We start from the raw sequence: 17,711 nt of genomic DNA, 5'->3' as shown, positions 1-17,711 counted from the left end.
GGGCAGAGAGAAGCGCCTGCAATACGTGAATATCCAACATTGGTATTTGGCACGGCACTTGGCATAGGAAACATAAGTACTGGGGGCAGGTTATTGCGGGGGGGGGGGGGGGGGGAGGGGGTCGTCCTCAAATTAGTTCTAACGGAGGATGGCCGAAGGGAAGTTATCTATGCATTCTCATGTAGATGGATTCTTATGCGCTTCAAGCATGGGTATATTCATAATTTTATTCTGGTAGTGCCGTTTAAATGCACATATAATTCATAAAATGTGGCCGAAATGTTTAATGCTGGAAAATGAATGGGGCCGCAAGCAGATCTTTTAAGAGCGTTTAATCACTATTAAACAATAATATATAATGCTTGGCATTCTTGTACATACTGCATATTAGAGCTGCAACAACATCACTTTAATCAAAAGCTGTCCCAGGCCTTTTTATGACATTCCGCTGTATTCAAAGCGAGGAAGGAGAACGATTTAACACACATGCACATCTTCTTTGCTAAAATTCGGGATCATTTGTGTCTGTGGTTTTATTAATCCCTTGGCAATATTTCACGTTTAACTCGGCACATACTATATAATAACACACGTAATATGCGTAGAGTTCATATTCCCCACAGAGCATCGCTGCACATTTTCATTACCTGTTAATATATTCTAGCTAAATGAGTTGCTCTAAAAAGTATGAGCAAGGTGAAATGCCACGATATTAGAGCATTATAAATTATCCAGAAGGCATTCAGGGACGTTCACGCAGGTTTATTTCACAATCAAACCAGTTGTGTGGCACTGTTTCAGGCAATCATCAAGAAACATGAGCACGCTACAATATAAGCAGGTTATTATTAGTGGCAAACATATCATAGATTACCACTGACAAATCAGTAGTTATTCCAATGTCACCCGAAGGGCTGGCACTGATGAAACCTTGGTTATGGAGATTGACTGCTGCGGGTGGGCAAAAAAAGATGATACTAAAATAAGCAACAAAAACTTGGTTGTTCAAATCCAAAAAATCAGCTGCTCCTTTTCATTTCCACACAAAAGTAAAAAGCAAAATGGTAGAAGGCAGCAAGAAATCACAATGTGCTGCAGTATTATCTACCCACCATGTCCTAAGCAGAATAATCCATGACCGGTTAAGTGGAAGCAATGGAGTGATGCTGCTCTGCTGTATAGTTTACTGTCAGGCTATTAGAACGCTCTATTATTGGAGAGTCGTTCTGATTGGCTGATTGCAACCAATCAGAACTGCAGAAACAGCCTGAAGCAACACGTTTTTCAGCAGCTCCGATTCTCTGCCAGTATCCAACCAATAACTCCGTCGTTTGTCGCTTCTAATTTGCTGATGAAAGCATAGTCACAAAAACACAGTGGGCATCACATGCATACACAAACTTTGTAGTTTAGTAGTTGCAGGCCCTGTAAACATAAGCAGTTTTATCAAAGGAGTCTGACATTATACCTACGTCGTACATCCTCATCGCAATCATAGCACCAGCAGGAGGCAACACTCCCCACCCCCCCACAATAGCATGCATGTTCTACGCATAAATAAAACACACCACACAAATTTTGTTTGGGTAAAAAAGTGCTGCAGGTTTATTACATACACTGGTATGTAATATGGTGGGTTATCTTACGGGCGATCCAAGGGCAGGCAACCATCTGGGCCACCTGCCCACCTGGTGAGCCAAGCAGCACTGGGGCGAACCCCATCTGTGCTGCCCCTTCGGTGATCCTCTTCCCGGATCACAGTCCCTCATTACTCACGCCCCTTTCAGGGCGGAGCGTAGCAAGGCAAGCCCCCGTTTGTTCAGGCCCACAACCGCCCGAAGGACTAACGGGACGCCAATGCGGTTTTCCAGGAACCTCCCATGAGGCTCCTGAGCTCTGGCACCCCCTATGGTGCCACGCAGAGGTACCCTTCGGTACCCATCTGCTTCCAGATTGCCCTGTAACTCCGCCACAGCTCTGGAGGCGGCCACCGTCGCCGCCAGAGCCCCCCACCAAAATAGCTATAGTCTTGCCCGCTAACTCTCCTGTCTAGAGCCTCCTGCAAATCTAGATGAAAGGGAACATTCCTACTGGTTATCAATACCCCATCTATATCCCAATAGCCCTAGACGTTAGCTTGGATCAGCTGGTGTCTGAAGAAACAAAAACACCCTTTTGTGCCTGTGAAGTTGTGCCAAGCACTATGCACCTCACGCCGCAAAGTTCCACTGCGTCACATGACTCAGCCCTGTCCCACTCAGGGCGGGACAGTTTCAGACACCCTGGCTCACGATGCCCCACCTATTTGTTGATCACATTGGCTGCCGCCCTTCTAGCACCCTGTGTGACTGGACACATGTGTTTCCGATCTCTAGGACAGCAGTTCACTTGTTAGGAGACCTTTCCTACCTCCGCTAGCCAACTAGGCTATTAGGGCGAGAAGGATTATACTTAACCTTGGCCCCGTCCCTTTACTTGCTAAATCAATGCGCAGAGGGATGTCCATAACAGGCGTATGAACATTGAGCACGGCTGCACCCCAGCACTTGCCCTGCATCCCATCTTCTTTATAGGAATTTCGACCGCTCAGCTCCCTCTGGGGAAGCCCCCTAGGCATACCCGCTTAGAGAATCTGTCTGATTCGATACAGGGTGCACTGTCTGTAATCTAGTGCCTAACATATGATGTGGGAGATGCCACACACCGCCTAGGTCATGGGAACCTAAAGGAGCACACCATTTTCCCCCGGGTGTACCTCTAAGTGGGACTGGCTCCACCCAGCTGTAACGCCAGAGACACACCTCTTAAACCTCTTTACTTGTTATGGCACTTGGCACCCTTCTGGTTGCAGCTTTGTGTATTTGTAAAGTGCGCATGCCCCCGGGGCACGATGTCGCTGACTAGCCAGTTTATGTTACCCACTCACTGATACTTATCTATCGCTAACTGCCCTTACTTGGATTGAAGGGTTGCTGTATGCTACCCCAGGACTGAAGACCTAAGTCTCCCCCCCAGTTTGACCCCAGAACTTGGGGACAACCCCAGTAGTGACCATGCCTTTCATGGTACATCTACCCCAGTGCTTGACTATTAATGTGTTAGGGACCCCAGTCCCAAAAGATGCCCCTTCTATTGTCTGGTTCTAGCCCGCAAAAAGATAACCCAGGGGGGGCAGACAAGTCTGTGGAACCAGAGGGGAAAGTTGTGTGCAAATACCTGCCCTTTCCTGAATTTTGGGGCACCAAAAGGTCGAAAATACCCTGTCGCCATTGGCACTAACGCAGTGCTTACCAAACTTTTACGCGCCACAGAACTCTTGTTAGCTGACAACTACCACCACCCGCCTCCTGCCCTGGTTAAAGCACGGGTGAATATGTCTTAACTGAAGCTACCTGATACCGGCCCTTGGCTGCAGGGGAATGCCCACTCAGTGTACATGGTACCTGATTCTATATGGTGCCCGCAGGTGTTCCCCATGAAGGCCCTCGTAGCCAATTGCACAATGCAGTCTCAGTATTTCGCAGTGCCTCTCTTTGCGTTGAAATTTCTTGAGTAAGTGTAAAATTATACTTTCCCACTGGGCTGTTAACCGGTGACAAAGGCAGACTGTTATTTTGCAACTTCTGACATTGCCTCCAGATATATACTACAAAACCACCGTACCTACTACACGACAGTACCCTTGGCTTTAACAATGCTTGTTAGTTATATAAGATAACTGAAGCCACAATTCTGGCTTCCCTGCGTGGCATATTGAAAATGCTTCCATTCTGAACTAGTGGGACTGTCACCTTAACGTGCTAAACATTCATTAAATGTCTCCCTTCGATGAATAGCAAGCTCAACCGCAAATGGGACCATTACACTAATCAACTTCCGCAACAGCCAGACAGGTCACCTGCACGTAATCCAAGTGCCGAAAGCGGAAAGCGGGAGCCCTTTGGAAACAGAATAGTGGCGCACAATCCCCTCATGGAGACAAAATTGACCTCGTTGTACTGCGAAAGAGGCACATGCGGAGACAACATAACTATTCTTTGCAAACAGAGCCTGTCCGTAACTTTTGTCTATATTGGGACAAAGGATGAACCATGATAATATCACTGATCAAGTCTGTGATGTCATATACGCTACCTCTCGCATATTTCTCATAATTCACCATATATGACTGACACCGCACTCTCCCCCTGTGCTTTGTGTGATCTTGGCCCACTTTGGTGTGAACAGAGCCCCGTGAAGTATACTTGGCTTCTAGGCCGAAATGCACAAGTCATGTGACCTTGGCTGGTGGCGTGCTATACCTGAACCTAACGGAAAATGAAAACTCTGAAACTGCTGCCATGAAAGCTAATTAAATGAAGACCAGTGAACCGAGGCAACTCCTCAGGAGTTTATACTCGCAAAGCTGAAGTCATGAGACAATCGACACCTTTAGGGGTACCAGAGCATGTTCAAAATGATCCCTTAATAGCCTTCTTGAATGTTTTAAACCTATGATGCATAAGGATGCTTAGACCACCTTTGGAATTGCCCACATTTATGAATGGTTCCTTGATTATCTGTTAGCCACCCACTGGTTAGCCAACTCCATGTGCTTGCAAAGAACACAGTCCCTTATCAAATTGGCGCCAACCATGAACTAGTTTCTTTTTATTCCTCTCAACCTGTGGGAGCAAAACTAACATCAACGGTCGCACTACCGACCCACAGCACTCCGATTACCGACCCCGGTATGCCTTTCTGCAAAGCTTCACCATGCGCTGCTTGGGTCATGTGTTCCACACTTGCAACATCACTAAAAGGTTTCTTTTTGATCAAAACAGAACCTCCTATATGCTAAGTGGTTGAGTCACCTATTATTTTCAGTAATAATAGTAAGCTGCTGCTGTGTTACCGTGTTGAAAACACGCCACCATCCCTGAATATTGTATGCAAACTCATTTAGAAATTGGAAGAGTGTGTCCGTGCACTGTCAGTAACTTTCCCAAAGTGGGCATAAAAGAGACTGTATCAAATTCAACGCTTTTCCAAACAGGGGCCCCCAAATAAGTTACTACCAAGGGCAGATGCTAATGCTACCGCATGTGCTGTTGTGCACGAGTAGGCACTCCTGACCTCAAACCTTCAAAATGCCGTGTTAAACGCGCCAGAGCCAAAGACACAATTTTTTAATATTGCCCAAGTAACTGTCTTTAGTCTTTCTTTGCACTTTGGCGAATAGCCAGTGCAAAGCTGCAGCATACATTTAGGTCCCTGACTGGAACAATAAAAACCCCTGCATTTTTATCGGTAGCATGTATCCACTATGTGCTAGCTCTGCCTTTCATGTGGGCGGCTGGGTCACTGGATCTTTGCATGCCATCAGGGCTGGACTAAGAATATGTATGTATTTAATTTATTTATAGAGTTTTATATAGCACGAACTACGACCTGAGATGTCGGGTATCGGAGTGCTTTACATGAGCACCAGTTCCGTTACCTGCGGACCCTACAATTTTTAAGGCACAGGGAGATAAAGTGATTTGCCCAGCATTCCAGGATGTTGAGCATCGTTGCCGAGACTACAAATTGTGTGCTAGATTTTAGCCCCAAACAATGTAAGTATTCTATCCTGTCATCCTTGGAGCATCACCTTGGCCTTCGATGACAGAGACCCTCCCGGGATCTTCCCAAGCCCCTTGTCGGCCCGCTGCAGCCAGATGTGCAACTATATGCCTGCACTCACCTCAGGCGGCCACCTCCGTTTGGCCCACACCTTGCTCCTGCCGTGCTGCCAAGCAAAGTAGCATCCCTGCTATTAACCCTGAGCATGTGCAAGTGGACATCCAGACTATACCAGGGCCCTGATGCTGTAAGCGTGGCTTGGGCAACAGGCAATCGAAATTCAATGTATAATAAGTTGATCAATGCCTGTTGGTGTGGGCATCTCTAAAATAGATAGCGCCCTTGTGGCAGGCTGTCCGGGTGCAAGTGTTGAAAACCCGTGGCGGTGCCGTGCACCCGGACCCCCCGTCAAGTTTTAACCAGGTAAAATTGCTGCTGGGTATAACATTAGTAGGCCGTGCAATGAATCCTGATTTTGGCCACACACGACTATGTTACACAGTGATGGCAGTCACTGACAATGCACAACATAGGTGCAGGACCCTGAAACAGCACCTTGACGCATGGCATTATCTGCACACTTATCTAACACAATGATTGCAGGGACTGAACCTGCACACTTATCCTGCCCACCGCATTACATTGCACATAGGCACGGGAGATAAGGGATTTGGCCAGAAGCACGGACGGTATTGGCGCGCTAACATGCGTAACCACATTACAATGCACAATCGGGCACAGGATTCAGTATGCCCAACAGCACAGTACGGCGTAGGAGTGCTAGCAGTGCCTCGCTTACATTGCACAAGAGGCCCGGGAGATAAGTGAGTTGCCCGGAAGCGCAAAACGGCATAGGAGCGATAGCATGCACCCAGCTTTACACTGCCCACACAGGCACGGGAGAAATTGATTTGCTCAAAAGCACAGGTCGGTATAGTGCGCACCGCCTCACATAACATTGAGGCACGGGAGATAGGTGCATTGCCCCGGAGCACAGCACGGTATTGGAGTGCTGGTCTGTGCAACGCTTGCATAGTACATTCAGGCATGGGAGATAAGCAATTTGCCCAGAAGCACCGGACGCGCCTCTTTCCCTACCAAGACACGCTCGTAGAGCCTCGCCTACTGCTCCTAGTAACCTGCGAGCAATCGCGTCGCTCGCATCCATCCCGCAGCGAGGAAAATGAATTGAATCGCTACCCTCACTGGATGGGGGTGCACCCACAACTTGCTGCACTCAAGAATATTCTGAGTTATGGCGGCAGGCAAAATCCAGCCCACGGGCACTCGTCGCCCCACCCCCACCTTCTGGGCCAAGCCCACGACATAGCTTAAAACGTATAGTGATGCAGGCCACGCTGATTTTAAATAAGGCAAAAGTGCCGGACATATTCAAATAAAGGCAGACTACTGCGTACGACATGGAGCTCGAACCCCCAACTTCCGGGCCATGCAGAAGGCAGCAAGAATTCAGAAACTTCTGCAGTATTATTTACCCATCGTGTCCTAGGCAGAATAATCCATGACCGGTTGACTGGAAGCAATGGAGTGATGCTCCTCTGCTGTATAGTTTACTGTCAGACAATCAGAAGGGTCTATTCTTAAAGACCCGTCCTGATTGGCTGATGGCAACCAATTAGAACTGCAGAAACAGCCTGAAGCAACACGTTTTTTCAGTAGCTCCGATTGTCTGCCATTTTCCGACCAGTATGAAAATCCATTGTTTGACTCTAATAATTTGCTGATGAAAGCACAGTCACAAAAATACAAAGGGCATCCCATGCATACACAAACATTGTAGTTCAGTAGCTGCAGACCCTGCAAACATGAAAAGTTTGAGTCTGACATTATACCTACATTGTACCTCCTGATCCCAATCAGGACTTATAAGGTGACCTGACGTGAATTTGTGGGATGCCATGGTTTAATTTAACTGTGCAGGGCACTGTAACTTTTTGGTCAAGCCTGGGCAGCACATACGCTGCTCTGCGAGGCATGCTGTATTTGAGTTTGGACTTGAAGCCCGCTTTCCGCCCATATTTGTTATTGGTCTGTGTCATTATCCTTCGTAAATGCTGGCTGCTCATTCGTTAATAGGTTTGTTAATCCCGCCTTAGTACCGCCTTGTCTTCATTTATAACTATTTTCTTTCATGAGTTTCCACACCGACCCCAACACTACCCTCAGAGGAACTCTCATCTACAGACCTCCCGGACCCCGCCGACAGTTCAGTGACACCATCGCCGACCTCATCAGCACCCACGCTCTCGCTTCCACGGACTACATCCTCCTCGGGGACCTGAACTTCCACCTCGAGAACAACAACGATGCTAACTCCACCGCCCTGATCGACAACCTCGCCAACCTCGGACTCAAACAGCTCGTAACGACACCTACTCACGCCGCTGTACACACGCTCGACCCCATCTTCTCCGCAAGCCCCCTCGTCTCCTTCAACCACACCACCGAACCACACTGGACCAACCACAGATGCATCCACTTCACCTTCAGAAAACCCACCACACACCACCGCACCCAACAGCTACCACACCGCTGCTGGGGCAAGGTCACTGAGGACCAACTGACTACCGCCCTCGCCCTGAGACCACGCACCGACCCCACCGACCCAGACACCGCTGCGACCAACCTCACACAGTGGATCAACAACTGCGCCAACACCCTCGCCCCTCTCAAGACCTCTACAACCAACCACACCAACAAGAAAGCCGCCTGGTTCACCGAGGACCTCCGGATCTCCAAGCACACCGGTCGGAAGCTGGAGAAGAAATGGCTCCACGACCGAACACCAGACAACCACACAGCCCTCAAGAGCGCCACCCGCAGACACCACCAACTCATCAGGACCGCCAAGAAGACCGCCTTCAAGGACCGCCTAGACAACAACGCACACAACACCAAAGAGCTCTTCAGCATCGTGAAAGAACTCCCCAACCCCAGCTCCAACACCAACGACATCCCGCCATCTCAAGACCTGTGCGACTCCCTGGCCACCTTCTTCCACCGCAAGATCGCCGACATCCACGACAGCTTCAACTCCGACCTCCCCACAACCCACCACCGAGTCCATGAACTCCATCCACTCCGGATCCCCCTCGGACCCCTGCCCTCTCCACGTCTTCAACAAAGCCAGCGCAACCATCGCGCCCCACCTCCGGAAAACAATTCACTGTTCCTTCGAGACAGCAACCTTCCCAGAAAGCTGGAAGCACGCCGAGATCAACGCCCTTCTGAAGAAGCCCAAGGCAGACCCCAAGGACCTCAAGAACTTCCGGCCCATCTCCCTGCTCCCTTTCCTGGCAAAAGTGACCGAGAAGATTGTCAACAAACAGCTGACCCGCTACCTCGAAGTTAACAACATCCTGGACCCTTCCCAATCCAGTTTTCGCAGCAACCACAGCACCGAGACCGCCCTCATCACCGCCACTGACGACATCCGGACCCTGATGGACAAAGGAGAAACAGCCGCTCTCATCCTCCTGGACCTATCAGCAGCCTTTGACACGGTCTGCCACCGCACCCTATCAGCTCGGCTCCTTGACGCCGGTATCCAAGAGAAGGCCCTGGCCTGGACCACATCCTTCCTCTCCGGTAGAACCCAGAGTGTCCGCCTCCCACCCTTCCGCTCCAAAACAACCATGATCATCTGCGGCGTCCCACAGGGATCCTCCCTCAGCCCGACGCTGTTCAATATCTACATGGCCCCCCTCGCCCACGTCGCACGACAACCACGACAACACAACCTCAACATCATCTACTACGCCGACGACACCCAGCTGATCATATCCCTCACCGAAGATCCCCACACCGCCAAAGCTGACCTCCACAGAGGAATGAAGGCCGTAGCTGACTGGATGAAGGACAGCAGACTGAAGCTGAACTCAGACAAGACAGAGGTCCTCATTCTCGGACCCACCCCATCAGCCTGGGACGACTCTTGGTGGCCCACGGCACTATGCACAGCCCCGGAACTCACGGACCACGCACGCAACCTGGGGGTCATCCTCGACTCCACTCTCTCCATGACCAGGCAAGTCAACGCCATCTCCGCGTCCTGCTTCAACACCCTCCGTATGCTCCGCAGGATCTTCAAATGGATCTCCCTCGACACGAGAAAAACCGTTACCCAGGCCCTCATCACCAACAGACTCGACTACGGGAACGCCCTCTACTCAGGAACTACAAACAAGCTCCTGAGACGACTCCAACGCATCCAGAACGCCTCGGCCCGACTCCCCCGCGCAGCCACATCACACTCCACTTGAGAGGCCTGCACTGGCTCCCCGTCAACAAAAGGATCACCTTCAAGCTCCTGATCCACGCACACAAAGCACTGCAAAACACCGGACCCACCTACCTCAACAACCGACTCAGCTTCCACACCCCCACCCGAAGCCTCCGCTCAGCCAACCTCGCCCTCGCCACAGTTCCTCGCATCCAAAAAACCACCGCCGGCGGCAGATCCTTCTCCTACCTCACCGCCAAGACCTGGAACACTCTCCCTACCATCCTACGACAGACCCAGGACCTGCTGGCCTTCAGAAGACTCCTCAAGACCTGGTTCTTCGACCAGTAGTACCCCCCCGCCCCCTCCCCAGCGCCTTGAGACCCTCTCGGGTATGTAGCGCGCTTTACAAATGCAGTGATTGATTGATTGATTGATTGATTGATTGATTGATTGATTGATTGTTGGATCCCAGGTGTCCAGGATTATGAAAGTATTGGGGAAAGAAGATCCAGAATGTGTATGCTATGAAAGACCTGTAGTGAAAGTCTGGCTGTCAGTTACAGGGTGACACTATATAGTATGGTTTACTGAGTTTCAGTTTAGAGCAATATTAAAATTACGATTTAGCAGGGTTTACCACGTGACCTGGAGGTGATTCTGCCCCTTGCATAATATTTGAAAGGGACCATCATATAAGAACAGTGCTTGTGGTTCAGCAGTGTCTGAATCTGTCAGGTGGCGCATGCACGTTGGATTTTTGTCTGTTCATGGCAGTGATGGCTTCAGAAAGCACTAATGGAGATTTAAATGGAGCAGTGCTTGTAAGAGCAATCAGTATGGGAAAGCACTCCAAGAAGAGGCATTTAGAAGAGGAAGATTTCTCTTCTGGCTTCTCTTGGCCTCCCAAGAAGTCATGTCGGTGGAAGAAGGATAGTTTTGAAGAGAGGATTAGGGCGTTTCTTTTAACAAATGTCTAATGTTCATGTGGCATTAATACCCAAAAATCAATTGGATTGTTTTTACTATTATTCTGGATCTGAGGAGAAAGAGGAAAAGCCTATAATTTGACAAAAGGACGAATATGTGGATAAGGAGGTTTTTGCTCGAATCAGGCATAAAAAGCATTCCCGGTAGAAGTATTCCTTTTGTCATCATCTGATATAGTTTTGCAACAAACCCAGAAGCTCCTTCTCCAGCACTTTCCATTTACCAACACATAATGGATGTCTAATTAGGGGAATGGACATATCCAGATACAATCTCTGTACCTAAGTTCATATCTAAACTCTATGTACCTGATGATCCAAAGAAGAAGATTCCTGAGTCAGTCATTGTAGATTTAGTGGTATCCAGCTTGGTTGGGTGCACGTCCATTACTGAAGAAAGTATACTCAAATACTTGAGAGGTTAGAATCTTGATTCAGGCCTTAAAAATGTGTTATGCTGGCTCTGATTTAGCCATTAGTGCAAGAATCTATGAATCTTACACTTGTTTCAGACATCAAAGAATTGTTCAAAGCAATCCAGGAGAAATCACATTTTTTTAATTGGTGGAAGCTCTAGAAAAAGAAGCTGAAGTCCTCTCCAATATCGCATTAGATGTGTTTTGTGCATCAGCTTTGTCATAAGGAGCTAATGTGGCTGCGAGGAGCAATCTTTTCCTTATAGAACTGCACACAGATTTATATCAGAAATCAGTAGCTCTTCTTTAGCCAACTTTAGCCTTTTGAGAGGGTACATCTCTTTGGCGCAGAACTTTAAGATGAACTTCATTGGTTGTTCAAGGTAAGCAAGCATTCTTCCCCCTTCAAATAATTTTAAACTGTGCCTTTATCAGCTTTGCAAGCTTCCTTAAAGTCCCCTTTTTGAAAATGCTCTGGAAACTCAACAGCAATATGGATTTTCTAGAAGACAAAAAAAAAAGCTTTAAAAACCTGTTTGACAAGAATTGTTAACTTGCACCATCCAGGATATCAGTGCTCCTGACAATGCCAGGAAGATATCTCCGCCCATTGGTGATAAGTTAAAGCTGTTCAGGACAGCACGAGAAAAGTAATCTTCCATTGTCTGGGTTTTGGAGATAATCAAGAATAGTTATCAGATAGACTTTCTACTTCACCCTCCAGAGACTTGGATGATAATTACTACATATTCTTCAAATCTTGTGAAGAAGGAAGTCATCCTGAAAGCGGTGGAGCCTTTACTTCTAAAGAAAGCAGTCCTTCCTGTTCCCAAGTAGGAGAGGGGAGCAGGGTGCTTTCCAATTGTGATTCTGGTTCCAAAACCCTTAGGGAAACTCAGATTGATGATCGATCTCAGGAGAGTCAACAGATGCAAGAAGTAGACTCTCCAAAACAAAATTCCTCTGATATCAAAAGGGGATTTCCTCCAGAAGATGCTTATCTCCACATATCCATGAATGTCAGTTGTTAGAAATGGGGGTCTCTAGTTGGCAGAGGTAGGTACCTTTGTCCAAATATGGACCCTTGCTTCTAGTCAAGGTAAGGGGGCTACACTTCTAAAATACCCCTTGCTCACCCCCTTGGTTACTTGGCATGAACAGACAGGCTTATTTCAGAGGCAGTGTGTAAATCATTTGTGAACACATACAGTAATACAGTGAAAACACTACAAATGGACACCCCACCAGTTTAGAAAAATAAGTACTCTTTTCTAAACCAAAACAAGACCAAACGACAATGATCCACAATACAGTAATACAAATATGACTTTCAGATTGTAGAAATAGTTCACTTCAAAGGAAATTTCAGAAGTGACACTTTTCATACAAAGTACCTTGGATGCGTTATGAAAACAAAACAGGCCGCAGAGAAGGTGACGCGTTTGTTCCTTACACTCAGGGAAGGTGATGTGGCCGTTCCTTGCTCCGGGGGAGGTGATGCGTTGGTTCCTTACTGCTGAACAGGGGAGGTGATGCCCCAGTTCCTTACTGGAGAGGGGGTGATGCGTTTGTTTCTTACTGCGTTGGGAGGTGATGCGTCGGTTTCTAACTGCGTCCCCCAACAATGCGACAGACTTGGTGCCTCGATGCGATGCGATGCGATGCGACAATCCTGAACAATGTGTGGATTCTTGAAGCCACACAGCAGGGCTTGCATCGGTATCGGTGCGGTGGTTTTGGTCCCTGGAGATCGTTGCACTTGATGCGGCGTGCGGTGATTTCTCGAGCCACGGCAGGTGCTGCGACGGTTTCTTCAGCAATGCATCAGAAACAGGTACGGATGCGTCACGCTTCTAGTCCTTTCTCCTTTCCTTGGTAGCAAGTAGCCACTGCAAGCCAACCCCAGACAGCAAACAGCACTGGGGCAGTATTCCTCCTCAGCTTCTCCGACTCTTCTCCCTGGCAAAGGTTCGTCTTGATTTCCCAGAAGTGATCTAACGTTCTGGGGTCTGGGCCCCAATATTTATACTACAAAATCCTTTGTTCTCTGGTGGCAGAGAAACAATGTGCTTGGTCAAAATTAGTTCTGTCCTCTCTGGTGGAGACAGCATTGTGGAAGGCAGACCAGGCCCATTCAGGTGAAAGGATATCTCCTCCCTTACTCTAAATGCAGCCCAGTACTTTTCAGCCCAGCCCTGACTCATCAGACTCTCTAGAGCCTCTGCTCCTCCCCAGCCCCTATCATCCAAAGCCAGACAAGCAATACACAAACCTAGCATAGGCCCAGTGGATGGCTAAGCAAGAAAATAAATATTTTCTAAAAGTGGTATTTTCAAACACAGAATGTAAAAATCGCCCTCACTAAACGATGCATTTTAACATTCTGAGTTCAGGCATACTAAACTTTATTTTCCTACCATGTTGCCAGGGGTAGTTATGTTTATAAGATGTTATAAGCAAACTCCTCATTCTATCCTGTGGGAGCAGGTATCCTTGCAATTGTGAAAAACAAAATTGGCAGTAATTCACAATAAGGATGTGCCACACACATCAGGACATGTCCTACCTTTTACATACATTGCACCCTGCCCATAAGGGTACCTTGGGCCTGTGTTAGGGGTGACTAACATGTAATAAAAGGGAAGGGGAGGGGCTATCAAGTGGGTGCACTTGCCAAGTCGACATGGCAGTATCAGACTGCACAAAAGCTCTACAATGGCAGGCCTGAGTTACATTCACTACAGTGCACTGTGTGTGCCTAGGGCCTGTTAATCAAATGCTGCTAGTGGGCCTGCAGCACTGATTGTGCCAACCACACAAGCAGTCTTGCAAAAGGTTCTCAGACCGGCCATTGCACTCTCTACTGCCATGTCGACCTGGCAGGTGTACCCACTTGCCATGCCCTAACCATCCCTTTTATGACATGTGAGTCACCCCTAAGGTAGATCCAGATACCTCTGTGGGCAGCGTGCAGTGTATGTGGAAGGTAGGACATGTACTGGTGTGTGAGACATGTCTTAATAGTGTTCCATATGATAGAATGGTAGTTTATTTATAACATCTTATAAATATAACTTCGCATTGGGACAAGATAGGAAGATGGAGTTTAGTATGTCTGAACTCAGAATATAAAAATGCTTCTTTTAGTAAAGATGATTTTTATATATTTTTTGAAAATGCCACTTTTTAAAAGTGGGTATTTTCTTGCTTAGCCATCCTGTGTGCCTCTGCTGGTTTGTGGATTGACTGTCAGGCTTTGGAGTGACAGGGGCTGGGGGTGTGAATTCTCTCAGACAGCCACTGGGGGGATTGGTGTGTGTCCTGCCTTTTCCGAAGTAGTCAGGGCTGGGCTAAATAGAACTGGGCTGCATTTAGAGTAGGGGAGGAGATTTCCTTGTACCTGATTGCGCTTGGTCTGCCTTACTCCAATCTGTCTCCACCTCCTGCCATGAAGCTGCACCAGAGAGGACAGAACGGGTTTTGGCTGAGCACAGAGCCTCTCTGACACCAGAGAACAAAGAGAAATGGACTATAAATGCTGGGGCCCAGAATCCTGAACTTTAGATCACTTTTGGAATTTAAAAGGAACCTCTGCCAAAGAAAAAAGCTTTGAAAAGCTGGAGGAGATATACTGCCCCTTTGCTGTGTGCTGTCTGGGGCTGACCTGCAGTAGCTGTTTCTGCCAAGGAGAGGAACTGTGTGTGGTTACTGCTTGACAAATATCTCCAAGGGCTTGAGATAGAGCTTGCCCCCTGTTCAAGAAGTCTCAAGAACAGCAAAGACCTGACTGTCCTTCTGGGCACCATCTCTAGAACCGCTGGTTTCAGTCACCGCAGAAGAAAAGGAGCCAACTCTGTCACTGAGTCCGTCACTGGTTCCGCATCCTGTGGGCACTGCACTCCGCACCACCTCACTTCACTCTTCCCGGAAGTCACTGACACCGTTGCTGCCCAAAAATCAACTGGCTCCCTCGCCTGCACCGTGACCTGCCAGCACTGCATCAAGCACCACCTCACTCCGCATCATAAGCCTTGGCCTCACCGATGCCATTGATTGATCGTCACCGAGCCACCGCCAGCCCCGCGCCGTTAGGACACCGCACGCTGCACCGCTTCCACTTCACATCACAACCACAACGATTGCCCCGACCGGCCTTCACAAACGTGTCGGCTGCAACAAGAAAGGTACTGTCTGTTGATGCTTAGGGTGACCCGTACTGACGTTAAACTGTCGATTTCAGCATCGCGGCAGCCCCGGACAGAGCTGCCGACTTGGAAGAACTGCATTTTTCAGCTATTCTTGCAAATTGAAGGTTATCTTGCAAAGTAACTATTTTTACAGTATTGTGTGCTGGATTTTTGTCGATTTTGGTCTTGTTGGTTTAGATAAAGTTTTTCTTTTTTTCTAAACTGGTGTGGTGTCCATTCGTAGTGTTTTCACTGTGTTACTGTATGCATGCACAAATGCTTTACACGCTGCCTCTGAAATAAGCCTGCCTGATCGTGCCAAAATACCAAGGGGGTGAAAGGGGGTTTTATATCAGAAGTATACCCCCTTACCCTGACTAGGAAGAAGGGTCCCTACTGGGACAAAGGTGAAAACCATTGGCAACAATAGACCCCCATTTCTAACAATGGAGTATTGATAAATCTGCAAAAACATCAGATAATCTCAGCACAGGACTGAGTATTCATCGGAGCTCATCTCTGGACTGAAGTGGGAGGGGTTTTTCTTCAAACAGAGAGTGCGTAGACACTTAGACTCATGGTGTCACCATTGTTGAAGTTGGATTGGGCCACAAAAGGTTATGGCTTCAGGTGCAGGAACATATGGCAGCCTGTGTGTTGTTTGTCCCTTGTGCAATATTTTTCCAGAGGCTTGCAGTCATGCATCTCTTTAACTATTGTAGACCAGCTTCCACGTGTCTAGAGAAGCTAATTCTGGTGATTTCCCAAACCTACTGAGGTGGTTGATCATGGGTTCTTTAGAAAAGGGATGCACATTTCATCAATCTCAGTCATAACAATCACAGCAGGTGCCAGTAATAAGGGCTAGGGAGCCAAATTAGCTCTTCAACCGATCTAGAAAAGGTTGTAATTTCTGGAATTGGACACATTTTTTAACTGGAGGAAATTAACGGTGATCTATCTTCTTGGGGTCCAGAACAACATTTAACAGCAAATATAGTTATACCGACAGAAAACATGGGGTCCATGACATAAGTGAACAGATAGGGAGAAACAAAATCTGCAGCCTCAAGCTTAATAGCAATGAAGATTTTTTTGGGGCGGGTTGGAGAACCGTCTTCTGTCCTTAAAAGTTATTTATATAAATTGAAAGAACAAAGTAGAGGCAGATTGTTTAAGCAGGGTGTTTCTGTCCTCAGGATCGCTCTCTCACTCCAAGACCTATGCTCTGATTTGTCAGAAGTTTAGAACTCCAACTTTGGACTCAGTTGAATTTGTAGAGATCAAAGAAGTGCACACATTTGTTTCACACTTCCCAGCCTTGGGGTCCTTGGGAGAAAAAGCTATATATATATTTATAGCCTAAAAAACTTCTGTTTGCCTTTGCTTGCTTTGAAGTAGAGACTTCCCTTTCCATGTGGCTGAAGTGATTCAGAAATTTGGCAAATTTCTACTTTAAAGTCAATTCAATCTCTGAAGAAATTTTCGAGCACTGGTGCTCTCTGATCTCTATATCTTCTTTGGAATGTGTGATCTCTGCAATTCTACAACTTCTTAAAGGCGGTTTTGAAAATAATCTAGCAGTTTTGACTCTTAGAGCTCAATGAGAGTCAATTACAGCTTTTAGAGCTGTGGCTAGTACTGTCTATCAGGATGAGAATTTGACTGTGAGAATCCTAAAAAAGCTTTGCTATTGCTAGACCAGTACAGAAGACACCCTGGCCTGTATGGGATCTTCATTTGGTTTTTAAAAAATGATCCAAGGTATACTTTTTAAGCTCCTAACTGCTGCTGGCCTTAAATACTTAACTATGAAGGCGGTGTTTTTGGTAGCATTTACTTTGGCAAGGGAATTGGAGAACTTGAGGAAAAATTCTTTTTTTTTGCTTATTCTAGAGGATTGTATTCTATTAAAACCTAATCCTGATTTTCCCCTCAATGTTGCTTTAAAAAATTATTTTGATCAGGACATTTTGTAACCGATAAATAACCAGGGCATTTATTCTAACTGATTTATAAGATGCAGGCTGATTTATTTTAATTGCCAACCCTCTTTGTAAGAGAACTAGAGATGGACAAGCAGCAAATTAAAGGGGGTTGAAACAGAGTCAATCCAAGGATGATGATTGGCTCTAAGAAACTGGGCCCTAAAAATATTAGGCATGGATATTGTGCAACTAAAGTTGTCTCAAAATATGATAAAGTCTCTTAAAAATGTTAGAAAGTTTACTTGTGAAAATGTTTCATTTTAGCATGTTTGATTATACAACTA

The sequence above is a fragment of the Triturus cristatus genome, chromosome 5_2 (genome assembly GCF_964204655.1).
Source record: "Triturus cristatus chromosome 5_2, aTriCri1.1, whole genome shotgun sequence".
NCBI lineage: Eukaryota > Metazoa > Chordata > Amphibia > Caudata > Salamandridae > Triturus > Triturus cristatus.
This window is presented reverse-complemented; position numbering follows the sequence as displayed.